General features: G+C 37.2%; 1 protein-coding gene and 1 pseudogene across 3 annotated transcripts in view; one reads left to right on the top strand and one right to left on the bottom strand.

The window, feature by feature from the left end:
• Window positions 1–2,904: 2,904 nt before the first annotated feature.
• LOC122296721 lies at window positions 2,905–4,565 on the bottom strand (annotated as a pseudogene).
• Window positions 4,566–8,776: 4,211 nt separating this feature from the next.
• The window catches only part of LOC122295471 (cyclic nucleotide-gated ion channel 1-like), a 38,047-nt gene continuing 26,212 nt past the window's right edge, over window positions 8,777–20,611 (top strand). The window contains exons 1-5 of one of the 3 annotated variants that reach the window (XR_006238088.1): window positions 8,799–8,959; window positions 9,129–9,258; window positions 9,355–9,562; window positions 10,662–10,837; window positions 11,504–14,064. The gene's annotated coding sequence lies outside the window, so the exon portion shown is untranslated. Of the gene's footprint in view, window positions 8,960–9,128; window positions 9,259–9,354; window positions 9,563–10,661; window positions 10,838–11,503; window positions 14,065–20,611 lie in introns of those variants that run through there. The other 2 variants (XM_043104507.1, XR_006238087.1) reach the window with 2 other exon arrangements.

The raw sequence follows: 20,611 nt of genomic DNA, 5'->3' as shown, positions 1-20,611 counted from the left end.
TGTCCATCTGCTCCTGCTTATCGAAGAATAAAGGGGAGCCTCTTAGCTCTGATTATGACTTGTTTGGATCCCAAACCCTCATCAATTCACTTCATCTCATCATTACACATTTTTCAAATCCCCATACACTTTTTCAAATTTCTATATAAAATATAATAAAAAAATTTAATTTTTCAAATCCTAACACACTCATAATATTTAAAACTAATATTCTAATAATATTTTATTCAGCTCAACTCAACTTAACCCAACATCCAAACCCAACCGTTCAAATAGGTAAGGTCCAGCTGCTTTATCCGCTTTTTACTTAAAAAGCATATATTGTTGATCAGAGATTAGGCTACCTGGGTTAAAGTCACTAATTTTTTCCTTTTCAACTTTGAGGCGAGTAAAGTATAATATAACTAGAGTTGTGTTTGGAATAAACAGTTGAGTTTTTTTTTCATCGAATTTGGTCAATGTTTTTTGGTAATTGAATGGTGTGAATGTAAATCGCTCTTTTACTCGGTAATTGATTTATTTTAATTGATACTGCCTATTTAACTTCTATTCTGTGGTGGTTTGATTTTCATGTGGTGGAGTTACGCTAGGCAATGTTTAGATCGATACAAAATTAGCTTGAGGATGTAAACTGAGTGACATGACATTCTTGAAGAGGATCCAAAAGATCAGTAGGTGGAATGATCTGCAAGATGACATACAGTTAAAAGTATTTAGAAATTAATAAAACTAGAACTGATAAGAAATGTCTATTAGGTTATCCTTCACATATAGCTACTAGTTCTGGTGGATTGCTAGAATAGGCCATGTTTGAACCAAGTTTGGACATAGCATGATCCCACAAAGTACTTGACAGCCAATCCACACCCCATTGTAACCCTATTGGTTGGACTTGAGTAGGTCAGAAGTTCTAGCAGACTAGGGCAATCTACAACATTAGCTCTTTATAAATTTTCCTTTGAAAATTAGTAGTTTTATCTGCAAAACTATGTCTAATGTAAAATGGTTTGAGGATTCTTTGAGTAAATAAAGTGACTTCACAAGTATATAATCTTATATGGATGTGCATTATATTGAATTTAAAATACGAACATAGTTGAGTGTTAACAAGTAAATTAAATGCTACGTGATTGATGTGCATGCTTGAGGTACCAGAATTCTTTTGAGGGTATAGGCATGTCATTTAATTCATCAACTTTCTTAATTTTTTATGTAAATGAAATATATTTTAAGAACATTTTCGAAGCACAATAGCATTTTTCTTCCGGGTTTACACAATTTGGATAAAGATATATTTTTTTAATATATCTTATTCATAATTACAACCAAGGAGGGATGATTTAGTGCAATTTGATAAATAGAGAAAAAGTCACCAGCTTTATTATTATTTGTAATTATTTTATTGCCTTGGAATAAATTTATATAAGATGATTTTTAATACTCTAAAATATTCTGTAGACCATGCATCTCCTATCAAGCATTCTACCGCAGAGCCAACAACAAATCCATCCACAAATACTCCCTCCCAGGTACTCATTGATGAAAGTTAAAATTTAGTTTTTGTGACTTTATAATGACTGGTTTTGTTCCACAAATGATACCAAGACCATTCTATCCATTTGGATCAACGCCTCCTACTACAAATCCATCAACCAATCTACCAACCCAGGTGAAGTGAATATTAATCAAGTTCATTTGATTTATCTAATAATGTCTATACTTTGTGTTGCTCGTTTTCTATGTACTAATTTTTCTGCTTTCGCATGTAATTCTGAAACAAATAACTCAATCGAATGACGTGAGGCTATATTAGTACATCTTTGTTTCATAATCTTTAATGTTTTGTATTTTAGGTGATATCAATACCATTTTATCCGGATTTCTAAAACTATATGCATGGTTGCCATCCACCAATGCCAAATGCATGGTTGCCCCCATTTTTTGAGCGGATTGAAGCCAGGGCATCTACATGGACTAGTTAGGTGATAAATTCATTCGTTAAGTAGTCCTCTTATTTTTACCCATGTTTGAAATTGATTTAATTCATTTTGTGGGTGTAAACTGCAGGGAAATCCGCTGCCCTCATTTCTCTCATCACTTAACTCTTCGATTGGTTTACATTCCGCAAGTTCAATACATGTCGATGAAACCCAAAATCCCACACCTGACTTTACTGGAGAAAGTATGTCTATGCCCTCTACTCATGATACTGTTGAATCCAAACATGACAATCTGTCCAGGGTACAAAATACTATTCCCCAGACTGAGGGGGCCAATATTGTTGAGGAGCCGAAGTTGGGAATGGTTGTGCACTGCTATCAGTCAAATTTAATGAAAGTTTATATAAACTCGTGTGACAGTCCATAGATAGACTGTTGTGTGCTTTGGTTATGATATAAGAAGAAGTGAAAAAGCATTTCTGATTTCAGGTATTCCATGAGTATATTAATGTTGAAATTACTGCATGTCTAATTTCAAGAATTATATGAGTATTAAATGCCATAGATTTCAGGAAGAAGTAGAGTAGACAACGCTTAGATCCATGGATATTCATGCATATAATTGTCATGAGAATTAATTGACATCTGTTACTTGACAAAGGAAGAGAAGAAAATAACTTATACTTACGGATTTCAAAGTGAAATGTGTCGGGAAAACATTTATATGAATAATTTTACATGACTTTGTACCTGAGTTATGATTACTCCAATTTTAGTCGTAAGAAAAAAAGCAAAGGAAATATCAGTGATCAAAGTTGCATAGCATTTAGGACACAGGTATAGCTTCAAGCCTTCATAATTGTGTAAAGAAAGTTGGACAACTCCTAGTAATTAATGTGTCTTTCCGCATATAGCATTGAAAGGTTTGATGTTAGGGCAAGAACAGCATTTTCTATTGAACAGATCAAAAGGTAAAAATGGAAAAACGAGTGTAGACGGGGATATCAGGTTCATATCCCCATCTCAGCATTTCATCATGTAATTGAATTGCTAAATGCATGTGGCCCAAGTTACAAGCAGCTCCTATCAACATATTATGAGTAACAACATCAGGATAAAGACCACAAAGAAGTTTTTAAGTGAATACGCATTAGCAAGGTTCCCTCCTTTTACATGAGCATGAAGCAGTGCATTAAAAGTAAATACATTTGGTAGAACACCAAAAGCCAACATCTGATCTCTGATAAAGAATGCATTGCCAAGATCTCCCAGTCTTCCATAACAATCAATTATGACGTTCTATACGTGAGGCTCAGGCACTATTAAATCCATGGATAAGTACATTATATGCAACAACGTCTATTTGGATGTTTTTTGGGACCATCTCATCCCAAAGACTAAGAGCCCGAACCATCTCTCCATTCTTGAAATGAGAATCCATAAGTATAGTCGAGGTAATCAAATCTGGTGATTCCTTGTCCTTTTCTTCCTCTAATATCTCCCCAAGAAGCTTCCATGCTTCCTCCAAAAGACATTTCTTGCACAATGCATGTACGAGTATGTTACAAGTAACTCTGTTTGGCCTAATATCACTATTAGCCATAACAGAGAAAATATAGAGAACTTTATCCACGTTATCACTAAGACAATAACCCTTGATGCAAGTGTAGTATGTCGCAAGGTTGGGAGAGGGACCCATTTCTACCATCTCCCTAATAAGCCCATCAGCCCTCTCCAGGTCACTGGTCTTACACAGTCCATTTACAAGATAGTTGTGTGTAAATACATCAGGAACAACACATTTATTTATCATTTTTCTTCGAACCCATAGATCGAGCTGCTCCCTCTTTACCCACTAAACATAAATCCCGAATTACATGTACATGTTTAGCATAATTAACTTCCAAAGTGCATTCTTGAAAGCCTACATCTGGCAATGATATGCTCTGCCTGCATAGTTTAAGGTGAGAAACGAAAACATGTTATAATCTCAGGGTGCCATATAACAACAATAATAAGAATATTCAGACGCTTCAAACATAAATTATCAAAGGCACTTATTGCACAGAGCTATTTTGCTACATCTGACAAGCAGTCCTCCACAACATATATGGTAACCATTTTTAAGATCCATCTGACCCAAAAAAGATTCAACAACCATAATCAACAGTACTCCCAACTACTACAAGCAATTAAAAAAATGCAGGAAAAAAATGCATTAAAAAAAAAAAAAAACAAGATGAATTACACAAATCGGGACACAAACGGCCACCCAAACTAAAACAGATTCAGTACAAGTCTATCAGATTTTATTGTAACAAATTTCAAACTCCATGGTTTTCTGTTGAAATTGTTGGACTGTGTAAAATTAACACGAAAGTTAGCAACAGTCCTAGACTCATCTAAAACTCTTTTTCGAGAAAGCTGAAAGAAACTGATAGGGCCTTCAATTTTTCCCCTTCAGTTTCAAAGAGTACAATTATCAAAAGCTAACCTCATCGTTTTCAAACGTTCAAAACTATCCTTTAGCATTGTATCTAACACATTGAAAACTGCATATGGATCTCTTTTATCGTCATAATCCTTTTGCTTTGAATACCAGTCTTGAGCTTTCGTGGCGTTCATCCATAGTTGCCATGAGATGTTCAAAAGAAGGCGGCGGCAGATCCTCATCCCCGCAAGTCCTTTACATGTATGTTAAATCGAAGAAAGCTAATTACACTCCCAATTAAAAAGAAAAGAAAAGAAACTAAAAGTTTAAAACCAGTAAAAAAGCCTTTATACATATTGTTGATGAATTTCGTATAAATAATCCAAATCACATTATGGAAAAAATGAAGAAATGAAAACATGCATTAATACATGCAGAATATAGGCATATATAATACATAAACAGATATGATTTAGTTACCTTATCTTATACTTGATCTACATATATAGAGACAATGTCTTAACTGAAAACCAATGTCCCAAACACAAGTACTGTATACTGTGATCCGTGATTTTTTTTCTCAAAAAAAAAGAAAAAAAAAAAAAAAAACAAGTACATAAATCATGTGGGAAAAACTAAATTGAGAAGATGCACAACTTAGATGCGGCCACGAGCCTAGTCTATAACCAAAATTAACAAAAAGGGAAGAATACTTAGTGTAAAAACATATTTTGATGTCATTGGTAGAGCAAGAAAAGAACATAACAGTTAAAATTCACAAAGGAAGATGAGCAAAAATATAAGTAAAAATTTTCAGTCCACTACATGTGGGGAAGTGGAAAGAGATGTAAAGTTTTGGCACAAAGAAAAATGTGCGCAAGGGGTATGCAAACGAGGTTGTAGCTACTTAAAACTATATTAAAACTATATTAAGGAGTACAAGATAAGCATCTGTCAGAGTCCATACATAGTGATACAACTGATATTTTGATAATTTCAGCATGTAATATATCATATGGATAAAAGAGTGGTCATCCATGCCTCCAAAATTCTCATTTCAAAAAACAAATATCCTTTTTTGAAAACATAAAAATATATCAAAGGTACAAATAAAATGAATAGAAAAGACTTTCTTTTCTTTTATTATCTCTCTTTTCTATTTATGAATATGACGATTCCATTTTTTGTATGAATCAGCTCCTTGTCTTGTAAGGTTAAATCCAATCAACAAATGTAAGACTGGAGCGTCGACAAACGGAGCTCTCATCCAAAATTCGGTATCCAAATGGATCTACCTGTGCCAATGTCTTCTTATTTCCCTCTTTCTACAAACCAACAGTTGTGTTGAACCCAAGATTTCAAGTTTTGTGTAATTATATATTTACACATGGATTTTGATGATAACAAATGAATTCAAAGAATAAAGAAGTCTCAAGCTCAAGTTGTCTACACAATGGAGTCAAGCACATCAAGGAAACAAGTATGAGCAAGAAGGGAACAAGTTCACATTAAAATTATAGAGTAATGTTGTAAATCTCTTCAAAATTCGAAATTAGGATTAATGCTCAAAATTAATATTTTATCATAAAACATTAAAATACATTTTCCACATGTGCATGAATATTTTTGAAAATTAAATTTGAAAATTTTGAAAGATGATTGATTGTCATCTTTTGCATGTGCATGCCTTGATTAAAGGGTTGAACTTTGAAAATATTAAAGATGATTGATTGTCATCTTTTGCATGTGCATGCCTTGATTAAAGGGTTGAACTTTGAAAATATTAAAGATGATTGATTGTCATCTTTCACATGTGCATGTTTTATTTGAATATTTTCAAAAGTGATTGATGCTTTTTTAGACTTATACAAAAAGTAAAAGATTAGGTTTGAATTTTTTGAAAATGAAAGTATGCTCATTTTGTCATATGCCAAAAGTAAAAGATTAGGTTTGATTTTTTTAAAAAAGTGAATGATGTTGTCTTTGACAATTGAAAAAGAAGAACCTTTTATTTGAATTCTTTGAAAAAGTGAATGATGTTGTCTTTGACAATTGAAAAAAGAAGAACCTTTTATTTGAATTTTTTGAAAAAGTGAATGATGTTGTCTTTGACATGTGAATCTTTTTAAATTTGAATATGAAGTCTCATATGCCTATAAATAGATCATTTGAGAGTTTCACATTAACAACACCAAGAGCATACAACATTCATTCAAAGCTTTCATTCTCTCTTCTCTAAACATTGAGCCTTAATCCTTGTTCATTTTGAGAGATATAGCTTGCGCTGTATTGTTCTTATTTCACTCGTTGAGGAGTGTTTTCTGATAACCTACCCACTATCAGCTTTTGTATCAGAAAAAGGGTGTGTATAACCCTTGTGTGTGTAGAAAGTATTCTACACGGGGAATAGTTGAATCACCACGTGTAAGGTGATTGCAAGTGTAGAGGGTGTTCTACACGGATCCTTTGTAGCGGTGTTGTTCAAAGGTGTAATAGGTTTCTATCTCCACCTGAAGGAGGTTGAATAGTGAATTTGGGAATCCTCAAGGGGTAGCTTGAGGCGAGGACGTAGGCAGTGGGGCCGAACCTCGTTAACATACTGAGTTTGCTTCTCTCTTACCCTTACTCTTTATATTTATTGTTATTTCATATTTTGTTTATATTTTATATTATATATTTGATTTATAATTGTTATTTTTTTTTAATACAACTCAATTCACCCCCCCTCTTGTGTTAGTCATCTGGGCAACAAGTTGGTGCAAAATTTATAAATCAAAAGAGGAAATACGAGAAAACTTTTTGCCGTCCAAATTTTCGCTTTTTTTGAGTTTCCCTTCAATTTAACCAAAAATTCTTCCTTTCGTTGCTAGGAATGATACCACATTGTCCAGTAGGAAAGGTCACACAAAAACAAAGACGATTATTATGCTTATTGGACAATCGGACGACATGCAATTAAGGCAAAACACATGTATTCTATGAAAAGAAACCGACTTGTGGAAAATACATAGCATTGAAATCCAGGATAAATCCTATAAGAAGAAAATGATCGACCCAGAGAAACATGACAAAATTTTCAAAATAAGAGAAACTTATTGGAGATTATCAAAACTGAAGAACCAAAAAATGAAAAAGAAAATCACTAGTAGTAGAGGGAGAAAGAAATTGATGAAAGAAAAAGTCAAGAAATTTACCTTCAGGAAGCTGACTTGAGATGCAAGCTCGCTCCTTGCCAAGTCTTTATCTATTGGGCTTCTTGCCTTAGATGGGGGGAGGGGTTAGTGATTTCAGATGGGGGAGGAGCTGTCGATGGTGATGATTTCGAGTGGGAGAGAAGGCACGTCTGGCTTTTCATTTCCCGCTCCAGACGCAAGAAGATATTTGCTTCCCTCCAGCCGACGCCCAACTGCAATTCGAAAAATGAAATGAAACGCACCGTTTCATTTGACATGTCAGGATTGGTGCTTGAGGGTGCGCAGTACATAATTCATTAGGGGTATGCTTAGACATATTTTAATATTTTTATCGTAATTTTTTACTAACATATTAAATTGATACTATTATTATTATATTAAAAAGAAATCTTAAAGAGATATAAATTAGTTTTTAATAAAAAATTTTAAATTCGAATTCATAAAACACGTACGTGGTTACTAATATGAATCTTAAAATTTAAGTGATTTTTTATATAAAAATCATGATGACATTAGGATTAATTTCTTATATTATATAAATATGTCATTAACACAAAATGAGAAGGAAAGAGAGATAGATCTGAACAGAGAAAAAAATTATTTTTATTTTTATATTTTTTGAATTCTCTTATTAAGAATTAAATCTTGAATAAAGTTTAGGATCAAAATTGATTAGTAAACATAGTTTTATTATTATTTTAGTTCATAGGATAAGCTTTATTGGAATCTCAATATTTAAGACTTGAGGGTTTTTTGGTTTTTTCTCTCTCATTCTTTTCAGACCCGCAGTATTCGGTCAATACCGTCGGCCGAGGGTTTAGTCAAAGTACGAATAATTTTCGCCGCGTTAATTTTCTGGGAAGTTGCGCATGCCGCATGGCTAGCATTTTCCAATAATACGACGCACAATTTCCGGATAAGTTACATGAAGCAGACTTCGAGGGGAGCCTCTGGCCATGTAGATCACAGTTGAATAGTCAAATATATATATATATATATATATAAAATCTACACAATCTTTCAACATTCAACATTTTATTTTTTTTTAATTTTTTAATATTTTTTTAATATTTTTTTTTTGAATTTATTTTTTTTGAATTAATTTAATTATTTTATTTATTATTTATATATTAAATATTTAATAAAAAATAAAATAATAAAAATTAAAAAAAAGATGGAGTGTTGGAGTGTTGGGAGGTTGTGTAGCAAAAACCTAATGTATATATGTTAGCGTATATATATTGAGAGAGAGAAAAAAAGTACCGCCAAAGGAGAGAAACAAAAGCTCTTCTAGAATGCCGCCGCATCTGCACCCTTCTAAACTTCTAAACCCAATTTCGAGCTTTACGCGCTTTCCTTTGTTCCTCGATCGACCGAATCTATCAGCCAATCAGGTTTAAATGAACTCTTGTATGATACATATATTTGCCATTTGGAAGTACTAGTTATTTGCCTGCTTTAATTTCATTACATGTCTGAAACAACCATGCCGACTGAGTTTTCTGTTTTTTCTTTCTTCTTCCGACCATTCTAATGCGTTTTTTCTTTCTGTTTTGGTACTAGACGAAGTTCGTGGTTTATACAAAGAGTTTGAACTCATTGAAGGTTCATTATTAATTTTGTATTCTGCATTATTGATAAGCATTTCCATGAGTTTCCGCAGGCGTCCGCGTCGGCAAGACAGCCGGGTCAGGTGAGCATCGTCGTCATCTTCTTTCTCTAATTATTTGACCCGATTTTTGTGTGGCTGAAATTAACATGAAATCTCTGTTCGTTATTTCCTGTTCAGGGATGAGGATGTTGAGAGGCAATCCCTCAACAATGATGGAGTTGATTCGAAAGAAAAGAAAACAACAAAGACATTTCTTGATCCAGAGGGGCAGTTCCTTCGAATCTGGAGGATGATTTTTGCAGTGTTGGGTATGATGGCAGTATCGGTGGACCCTCTATTTTTCTACCTCCCCATTGATATTCTCGCCATTCTTCCCCTCCCTCAGGTCAGGATCATGAGGCTTCCTCTTCTAATCAAATAGCGTTTCGCATTTTTTTTTATCTTTTTAAGTTTAACAGGGATGACTCAATGTGCTCTCCTAGACTAAAACTTAGATGTAGGGTTGTAAATAAACTAGTATGTTCAATAGCCCATTCGGTTAAACTCGAATCGAACTCGACTCGAGAAAAAAAAATAAAGCACGTTCGTAAAAGTAGATACTCGCTCGATTTGTAAACGATACATACTTGACAAAACTCGACTCGATTCAACTAAGGCTCATTAAGGTACGCTTATTTATACTCGAGTCGACTTGTTAGCTCAACTCGATTAAAACACATTTATATATTGATAAATATATACATATATATACCTATATATGCATACATATATATATGTATTAGTTAGTAATATAAGCATACAACTTTTATAATTAAATATATAATATGTAATCTAATTACTTATGTCTATATGGTGAATATACTTCAGAGGTATATATTATAATTTGTATAATAATTAGTCAGTAAAATTTAATAATTTCATATACTAGTATATGTGAACCGTATATAAAATAGATATATGCTATCATATTAAGTATATATATTAATAATATATATATGCATATAATACATTGTTATTTTTGATAAATATTAACTAGTTGATATTAATTATTTATAAATTTTTTAAAATTTTATAATTCAATAGAGCTTCTACTTGTTAGTTGTATAAATTCAATATTATATATTTTATTTTTTATTTATTTAATTTATTAATTATTAAATCTTATTCAAAAAAATAAAAAAATAAAATATTTGAACTCGAGCTCGAGCTCGTTTGTGGGATGAAATCGAGTTCGAGTTGAGAGTTTAACTTATCGAGTTGAATTTAAATATTTTAAGTTAAGCCGAACTCGATAAGCTAAATACCGGTTCGGCTCGATTCGATTACAGCCCTACTTAGATGTGTTTAATCTTTTTGTTTAGTTTGATTAAGTCTCGGATCTTACAATATATGCCTTACACAGACAATGTTCTGCGCAAGTAGATCATGATCTTACACGTTCTCGTTGTAATCTTTCCTGGTGTTAATTCCAATAATTTTTTCAGAAATCAGTGGCTCAGAATCTGTGCACAAAAGGAAGCTTCTTAATGGTGTTGTTCTCTACTAATATGTGCCAAGACTTATCCGAATCTCCATGTTCATCCGGGCTGGGAACAAACATTCTCGAGTTGTGCGGGTGAAAGCTGCATTAGATCTCTTTCTGTACATCATGGCCAGTCACGTAAGTTTGTTAATATTAATTTCACGTTCATTTAACCTCGTCTTTTTTCTTTTTTTTTTCCTTTTTTATTTAAGTGTCCGGGCTACATCACTAAGACCCAATTTTTCCATTCTTAGAAAGCCTCTTGCCATCTGAGGGAGATCCAGTCTCATAAAATACCCAGTGATCCGATAATCATTCTGCTCCTATTTTTGCAAAGTAGTCTGTCGTAGAATTTCCTTCATGATAAATATGTTGAAACTTAGCATTCATGTCGCATAACAATATTTGTATTTCATCCCAGAAATCTTCCAAATACCAAACTGAACATCGCTTGTCCATCAACCAATTTTAATCAACATGGTATCCATCTCAATATTAATATTCAAAAAACCATAGGATTTTACAAATCTCAAACCATGCAACAATCGTAATAATTCAGCTTTATTATTCGTACATTCGTCCAAATGATTTGAGAAAGCAGCCAAGAAATTACCTTGATGGTCTCGGAACAATCCACCAGCGCCCATAACTAGGCCGGGTCGGATCAAACCGAAAAGTCACTGTTCCGACCCGACCCGAAAACACAGCCTTCCAATAAGATGCCTTCCGAGCCGGTGAGATTAACCGATTAACCGAACCGAAAAGTTTCGGAAATTAGCCGATTAACCGGAAAAAACTTTGCAGATGGTCATACCTCATAGGCGGAAGCTTTGCAGATGAAATCAGCCCATGAAATCTTCTTCCTAACACTCGCCGACGACGGCGAGCACCGCTTCAGTCGACTCCCTCATCTCGGTTCTCTCCCAAGTCAAATCCCAAGCCACTTCAGTCGACCACCGCCCACGGCAAGTTCTTCTCCGATGGGTTCGACCTATCCTGGGCCCAAGCCGCCAGATCCTCCTCCGGCGCCCGCAAGCGGCTCCACCACATGGTTGAGTCCTTCAGACCGGTCGCCTGCCGCCGCCGGATCGCGCTCAGCCACGACTACGTCTTCATGCGGCACGATAGAGGCGTGCTGTACATGCCCCTGTCGACTGAGTCCCTTGTATCCGGAAGAGACCAAACAGCAAAGTCAAGAAGTTCCTTCTATCCAGAAACTCGAGAAGTCACTTAGAAACGGGTAACGGGTAATGCCCGATAAAATGGAAAACGGGTACGGCCATCCCTGCTTCCGAAGAACATAGAAACGGTTCGGGCATTTTTGGTCGGTTCGGGTCGGCTAAATCGGCCGGGTCGGAAGACCGGCTTATTTGTACACCCCTACCCATAACACTTGGGTTTCCGTTACAACTGACATTAATATTTAATTTCACTCTTCCTGCATCTGGCGGCCTCCAATGGACAATGATCGGCATCTTCGAACTTCTATGTTGGAACGGTACTTCAAGCAATCTCAGAATTTCTTCATCATGTCTCGACAACACTTCTTCATCTTTGATCTTCATAGTAGACCACCGAATAGAAAATTTTAGTCTCGCCCACACCAACTGCACTGATTGATGAATGTCTTCCATTCTAGCTTTGCAATGTCTATTCCATAAGCACCAAAGAACAATGCATGGAATTATGCCGAAAAGAGAACCAACCTTTGCAGATTTTTTTGCTTTGTGGAACCAACAATTAACTCAATCACGCCAACCCCTTCCTCTCTTAGATTTCAAACCCACACCATCAAACATTTTATCCCAAAGCATTTCCACAAACTCACCATTTGTTAAGACATGGTCTAGATCTTCATATGCCCCAGAAGAGCAACAATTGCATCTCGACACAATAGGAATCCCCAACATTCGCACATTGTCATCCACACTCAAAGCATTTAAAAATGCTTTCCTTTAAATGCTTTCCAAATTATAACAGTTTTTATTTTTTAACTTTTTTATTATTTTATTATTTATTATTTTTTTTGGGGGGGGAGTGTAAAGAGGGATGCCATACCCATTTAGCAAGACCAAGCACTCTTTGTAGTGAACTTCCCATCAACATTTTCAGTTCATACTAAAATATCCTCCCCTTGTTTGTGATGACCCAGCCATTGCATTATGGATAAAACATTATCAACGCCAACCACCTGAGTAATCAGTCCAAAACCCCATTCATTTTGAAGCTTACATCCCCGAACCAAGATCTTTGGGAAAGGACTCACCAGAAAAGAATTTATTAGAGACCCATCATCCGACCATTTATCATGCCAAAATGAAATTCTCCCCTCCCTTATTTTCCACCAAGGTTGATTTAAAACCAAAGGAATACATCTACCAATCATATGCCAACTTCGAGATCCCTTAGAAGGATCAATCAAGATTACTTTTAACGTACTTAGCCCGGAAAAATTTGGCCCAAAGCGGTTTTTCATGAAGTAATTTCCAAACAAATTTAACATGCAAGGAACGTTGAATATCATCCAACGTCTTTAGTCCTGTGCCACCTTCCTCCACCGGCAAGCAAATCTTGTTCCAAGCTCTCCAACATCTTTTATCACCCCCTTGTGAAGAGCCCCAAAAAAATTTACTATGAGGCAACCATTTATTCTCTGCAACACAATTTTAGGAGCCTGGACACAAGATAATAAATGAATAGGCAAACTTATCAAAACTTGCCAAATTAAAACTAGACGAGCACCTTGAGATAAAAGTTGGGTCTTCCATCCTCGTCTTATCATTTGTATTGCTTAATTATTCAAGTTTTCTTAATTTGGCAAGTCTCAGATCTTATCAGGATTTTAACTTTAGGTTGCAAATGGATCACCAGCTTGATAAATCATAGGCATATATGCACCTCACACACACATGTACATACATATATTATATATATGAACTTCATATCCCTATATTGTTGTGGAAAGCACTAGAGCAACCATACCCACACACAATGATATCAAGACAAACAATGAAACAATAATGTAGAAACACAGGAATTAAGCACACACACACAACACACATGAGTCTTTAAAGTGTTCGACAACATGTCTACGTCTACAGATAAGGGTGTAACCGGTCTAGTTTTAGATAAAATCTAGGACCGAACCGGTATGTACCGGTTTCGTATTTTCAAAAATCGATTACGCACTAGTTATCTCTCTAAACTGGTATGTCCGGTTTTAATAGTTCCGGTCAGGCCGATCCGGTTTTCTGGTTTTAATATATTAAGTATATTATTATTACTAATATATTTATCAAAAGAAATATATTGAGAATTTATTAGGAAATAAAATGTATTTAATATATATATATTTTGTATTTAAAACATATGAGCAAATAAATATTATGTTTAAGATTAAAATGTTATGTTATAAATTATAATATATTATTTCATACATAATTATATATATTATATATAAAATATATTATATGTAATATTAAAAATTAATAATATATATATATATATAATATGTGAACGGGTCCGGTTCGGTGTTGGAAAACATAAAACAGATTTTGAACCGGTTTTTAATATGAAAGAACCGATTTCAAACCGATCCAGTTGAAAACCGGACCGAACCAACCAGTCCGGTCCATTCCGGGCCGGTTTTCTGGTTTATCGGTTTATTCTTACACCCCTATCTACAGAGCTACATGAAATTTGATTTCAAAGAAGATTACAACACACACAATGAGTTATAAGAGTATCACTCTACTCACACAATCTCAACTCTCATTCAAGCTCTCAAACGCCTTCTCACTCTTTCTTACCTCATCCTGCCAAGGGTGTTAGGGGTGTTGAACCCAAAGGAGACGATCTTAAGGGTGCTGAGGTTGACCTCACCGAGCATCGGGCGGATCTAGATGCACCCGAGGTGGGCTCTGTTTACTCTGAGATGGACCCCTACGCCTCCCTTGATTAAGTTTGCTTTTCCTCTTTGTAGAGGTCAAGGTAAGTATTCAGGTGGCCTCAGGGCCTAACCGGCTCTTCTCCACAAGAGGGTTGAGATAGCCTCTGGTTTATCTCACCCTTTGGTGCCCCGCGGGGAGGTAAGGATTGGGCAGTTTGTGACTGCACTTGCTCTTGCCTTATTGAAGCTCATAAGGAAGGTAAGTTGTCAGGCAACTGAGGACTGGACCCACCTTATGTATTACACCTATCCCTTTGGTACTCCGGGGGGAAGGTAATGTCAGATGGTTGAGTAGTAAGTTCGCACTTTGGCTATGAGGGGATGGGGTAATTCATTTGGATGGTCCAGAGAGCAAACCCACTCTCCTCCTTGGGGGATGTTGGGCCATCAGGGGGCTAGACCCGCTTATTGACCCTAGTGTGAAGGTAGTTTGTTTGGGCAGTTTGCGACTAGACCCGCTCTCGTCCGTTGGTGTCACAAGGAAGTTAAGTGAGGGCCAGGTTGGCACTCTACCCACCCTTGGTCGTGACTAGACAGGGCTATTCATTCCGAAAATCTCAGGGCAGGACCCGCTCTCCTCCTTGGGGGAGGTTGGGCTAGCAAGGGGTTAGTCTCACTTGTTGACCCTCATGTGGATGTAGTCTATTTGAGCAATTTATGACTATACCCTCTCTAGTATGTTGACTATTACGAGGAAGGTAAATGTCAGGCAGCCAGGGTCTGGCCTTCTGCATTCCATCCATCATTTTGGTTCCCCATGGAAAGGCAATCAGTCTGTAAATATTTAGTCGTTAAAGGAGATATTCATAAGCGAAGATTACTACTGATAGAGATTTTGGCCTTACTCGTTGAATTCCTAAAAAAACTAATGTTTTCCATTAATAAAGTTCATACATCAGAAAATAGAATTTACACAATTGTAGGTGGGACCGGTTTGCTCCTTGCTTTTCCTATATGCACCCTCCTCCCCTCCTCCAGTCTTGGCGGATTGAGTCTCTGACAAAAGCTAGCTGCGGCTTCTTATGGGGCGTATATTGGCACTATTCATTGGTCCTAATGGTCTAGGGGGTGTATTGTGGGGAACTCGTCGGGTTTTAGCTTCAGTTCTTGCATGTAACACTCGCGTGCCAGGACCTGCTCTCCATAGATTTCCCCTACTCCTTGAGTAGTTGTGAACTTCATCTTCAAATGATAGGTATAGGTGATTGCCTTGAGCTTGTTGAGGGTCGATTCATCAATGATAGCGTTGTAAGAGGAGGGGACCTTCACAACCAGGAATTCGACCATGATAGGGGGCGTGCAAGGAGCGTTACCTGCCAAGACAGATAGGGTGATTTTCCCGGCAAGCTAGATCGTCTCTTCGGAGAAGCCTTTTAAATAATCTCATCTCATATTATCATTACAACTTTTTCAAATTTCCATACAAAATATAATAAACAATTTAACTTTTTCAAATCCCAATACAAAATTAATATTAAAAATTTAATTTATAACAATATTTCATTCATTACTATTCAAAACATCTCATCTCATCTCATTTGAACTGTGTAACCAAATGGGGCCTAATGGCATCAGTGCTAGTTGGAGTTGTGTAGTGTCTGTTCCCATGAGGGTAAATGTTTCCAAGAACAAGATGTCAACTAAGCTGCCATTGTCAATAAGAATCCTCCTCGTGGTGAAGTTGGCAATTTGCATGGTCACTACAAGGGCATTGTCATGTGGTAGAGGAATCCCACCTCATCATCTTCCCTAAAGGAGATCATGGGAGTAGGTTCGCTCATCTCGTATTTGGTAGGGTTGAATGCCGTCGGGTGTACCTCTCGGTAACGAGCCTCCCTGGCATGTGCCTTCCTCTTGGAGGAGGTCACTTCCTCGCTGGCAAACCCCCTGCTATGGTTTTGATTTTCTCGATTAGGGGTATTTCTCAGTGCGGCTACTGGGGGGGACCATGTGGCACCTCGACTGCCACGTGTGGAAAAGGCGGGAATTGTGACACTAGAATAATGACAACATGAATCACACACCCCAAACGCTAGTGCTAAATTTGTGTATATGCAAAAAGTGTTTATTAAAAAACGTAGCGGATAAATAAAAATAGCCAACTAAGTACTAGAATTTAAATACAAAATCATAAAAAAAAAATTCATTCAAAAAAGTTATATAGTTATCTAGCAAAATAAAGAAAAAAGCCAAATACATAACCAAAAAGGAAAACAAATCCCGTGATCTAAAAGCGACCACAAGTCACTCCTCCAATAGAGCCGATACCTTAGGCTCAATTTTCACCTCTGCATCAAAATCTACGATACCATAAAAAGGAACCATAGGGTAGGATTATCACGGTGAGATTATGAATATCTGTAAGTAATCTACCAAACAACCCAAGAGATAAAGACACATTAATGCAACCAATATATATCCATGCACAAGATGAAACATGCATGAGACCAAACCCATCCTTTTCCCCGAAAGTGACCATATTTCTAACGCATGCCAAAAACCCCATTTGGCCCAAAACACGTCTATTAAATACCATCTGCCAGAAAATGGCCCAAACATAAATTCACTTTTTCCCAGAAAATGTTCATTGTATCCATTTAATCATAAACTGCTTTTTTTTTTTTTTTTTTTTTTTTTTTTTTTTTTTTTTTTTTTTTTTTTTTCCAGAACTTGGCCCAACATATCCATTCATTTAGTCACTGTAAGCGGGAATCATAGGCAGGACTTACCATCATTCTTGCTAACTACCATCCCTATTGGTAGCACTGTGGGAATCACAGGTGGGATTTACCACCATCCCTACTTACCACAATCCTTATAGCTAGTATTGTAGGTGGGAATCACAGGCTGTACTTACAACCGTCCCTGCTTATCACCATCCATACAATTCACTTTTCCTTTCTTTCGTTTCTTTCAATCCATTAGTTACATATGCACCCAAAATCATTTCTTAACATGAAAACTCAATTTTCAAACATGAAATATGAAAATGCATGCAAACAGTATATATGATGTCATGGCTCATCACACATCAGATAAAATACACCAATCACAAATCCAAGTGCACAAATCCACAAACCAACTCTACAAAGAAACCCATCCTCCAATCGGGCCCAAAATATCTAACAACAACTACAATAAATTTTCTAACACTTCTCGAACCCAAGGCCTGTCACGACCAATCATACTACATAAAACATGTTGGTGTAAAAATATATTTAAATATCAAGAAAATCGTTTGAAAAATTACTTACAACGGCGAAAGGCAACTCTGGAATATCAAAGGTGACGCCAAAAGTGGTGGAGTAGCGGAGAAGCAGTGTTTTCAAGTGATGGTCGTGGGTTTCAAAACTGAAAAATTTGAAGGGATCTAAGGAAGACTTGAGCTGGCCAAGGAGGGGTTTATAGAGGTCGGTGGAGTTGATGGGTGGCTGGAGGCCATGGGTGGTGGCGCACGAAGGAGATCGACCAAGAAAAAATGGAGAGAGGTCGTGGGAGAGTGAGAGAGAGAGCGGTAGTTAGGGGTCACAATGGGGCATAAGATTGGCTAGGGGAGGTCACAAGTAGAAGGGGAAGCTGTTGGTGGTGGTGTGGTGGCTAGGTGACAGCGGATGGCGACTCAAGGTGGAAGAACCCAAATGATAAGCTGCAGAGAGAGAGAGAGAGAGAGAGAGAGAGAGAGAGAGAGAGAGAGAGAGAGAGAGAGAGAGAGAGAGAGAGAGAGAGAGAGAGAGGAGGCGTGGGGAATGGAGGCTAGGGTGGCAGAGGTTGGCAGGTGTATATGAAGGTGAGGTGGGAGGTGAGGTCTAGTGGCGGGTGGGGGGTTGGAGACGAAGAGATGCACATGAGGGAAAAGAGGAGAAGTCACGTGGGATGGGGGGAGAAAAAGGGAAAAGGAAAAAGAAAAAGTGGAAAAGGGAAGAAAAAGAAAAGAAAAGAACAAGGGAAAAAGAGAAAGGGAAAGAAATTATATCTAGTCCCTACATCTCGTGGTCTTAAAACTGATCCAACAAAAATGATTTAAAACGATAATTTAAATTAAAAAAAAAAACACAGTAACTAAGTAAAATAAAATAGTAAATCCAACAATAAAATAATTTAAAATAAAAAGTAATTTAAATAATAAACAATAATTAATAACAAGAAAAACACATGGAAATAAATTTCACACTTAGAAATCATAAAATAATACCATGAATCATATTAAATGTAAAACAAGAAAACCCATAATAATAATAAATAAAATAATTATTTAATTAAAACACAAGAAATACGGAGTATCACAAACCACATATAGGTTCTTGCTCAGCTTCTCTTCTCCGCAGACTTTCCACTCTCCTTTGCCTGTAGCCCCTATGGGGGGATACCTCGATGTTGTTCAATCTACCTTGTTCATCCTCCCTCGCGGGGAATGATAGTTGTCCGTGTTGTGGGTGGTCGATTGGTAATAGGTGCAGTAGTGGCGTGTCAATTGGTCATCCTCCTAATCGGGCTAGCGGTCATCTCTCTGGATGGCGAACATTGAGCAGTCCTACTGGTATGCCACATTCCTCGATGAGGGCTTCTCCTTCCTCACCTCACGCGGCTTCTTTTCTGCTTTTTCGCTAGCGGGGCCTTTAGCCGAGGCCTTTCCCTTTCTGTTTACCCGCTTTAGTTCCTTTCTCCTTGGTTTGGTTAGGGCACGAAGTGTGTCCTCGGCATTGATGAAGTTGCTTCGTCCATGAACTCCCGTATGGTTGTGGGTGTTCTCTTAGCTAGCTCTGCCATGAATGCTGACCTAGGCCATACTCCCCCTAGGATCACCGCTAGGGTGATCTTCTCATCCTGTTTCTCTACCGTCATGTGCTTTTTGTTGAACCTAGACAGGTAGGCTTTCAGGCTCTCGTCCTCTCTCTTCTTGATGGTGAGAAGTAATGCTGCAAGACATCTTCTTCTCCCGCTAGCCATGAAATACATGAGGAATGGGTAGGCCAGCTTTCTAAAACTTTCGATGTAGGTAGGTGCTAAGGAACTGAACCACACCTTTACCAGTCCTCTCAAGGTTAATGGGAAGGCCTTGCAAGCTACCTCTCCAAGGAAACCATGTAAGGTCATGTGTGCCTTGAAAGTTTCGAAATGCTTGAGTGGGTCCCGAATCCTGTCGTACATCTCCACGGGGGCACCTGAAACTTTGGCAATACAGGTATCGCTATTACTTCCGCGCTGTATGGTTGGTCTGTGCTAAGGAGCAACTGGTCCTCCGGTGATGAGTTGCCCATTTTTCTCGCCATCTCCTTGTACTTTCCTTTGAGGTTGCGCAGTTTGTCCTGCATATTCTTCCTATCTTCATGTTCATTGTCGCCTCTGTCTATGTGTCTAGACCCATGATGTTCACTGGCGCTGGGTTCTTCATCGTGCACTGGTTCTTGGATGTTATCCTTGATGGCCTTGTTTTCCTCGAGGAGGACACCCACCTTAGTAGTCATCTTTCCTATGAGTTGCTCCATTTTTGCTATTCTAGCCTCCATGTTTGCTGAAGTTGTTTCTTCTTGGTCTCGAACTATCCGAGAACAGGTTCTTGTAAGCATACGAAGGACAGATAAAGTTTTTGTAGGATCCGACAGATGATGCCACTATTGACATCGTCTTTCATACATCTATGGGTTGGGCTCTCAGAAGTATGGGTCTTCAGTCTTAAGCGCTTGTGAACACAAAAAAGAGATTGGTAGGAGAAGGACCTTGGGCAGCCGAAGGAGCCTCTGATGCCTAAAGTCAATAAGACACTTAGAAAATATGCGGGAGAGTAGAGAAAAGGAGAGAATTTAGAAAGTGTACTGAGCACAGAGTGTAACCCTGGTTTGGTACTTGTTGGTTCTCTTTTATATATTGCCTCGAGGGCCAAGCAGCCATGCCCTTTGGTTGAAGGGAGGGATGTCCTTCTGAAATCCCTTTCGCCATACCCATTTAATGAGGCGTGGCCCTCT

Source organism: Carya illinoinensis, chromosome 15 (assembly GCF_018687715.1).
Source record: "Carya illinoinensis cultivar Pawnee chromosome 15, C.illinoinensisPawnee_v1, whole genome shotgun sequence".
NCBI lineage: Eukaryota > Viridiplantae > Streptophyta > Magnoliopsida > Fagales > Juglandaceae > Carya > Carya illinoinensis.
The sequence above is the reverse complement of the archived record's forward strand: the minus strand, read 5'-3'. Positions and strand labels throughout refer to the sequence as shown.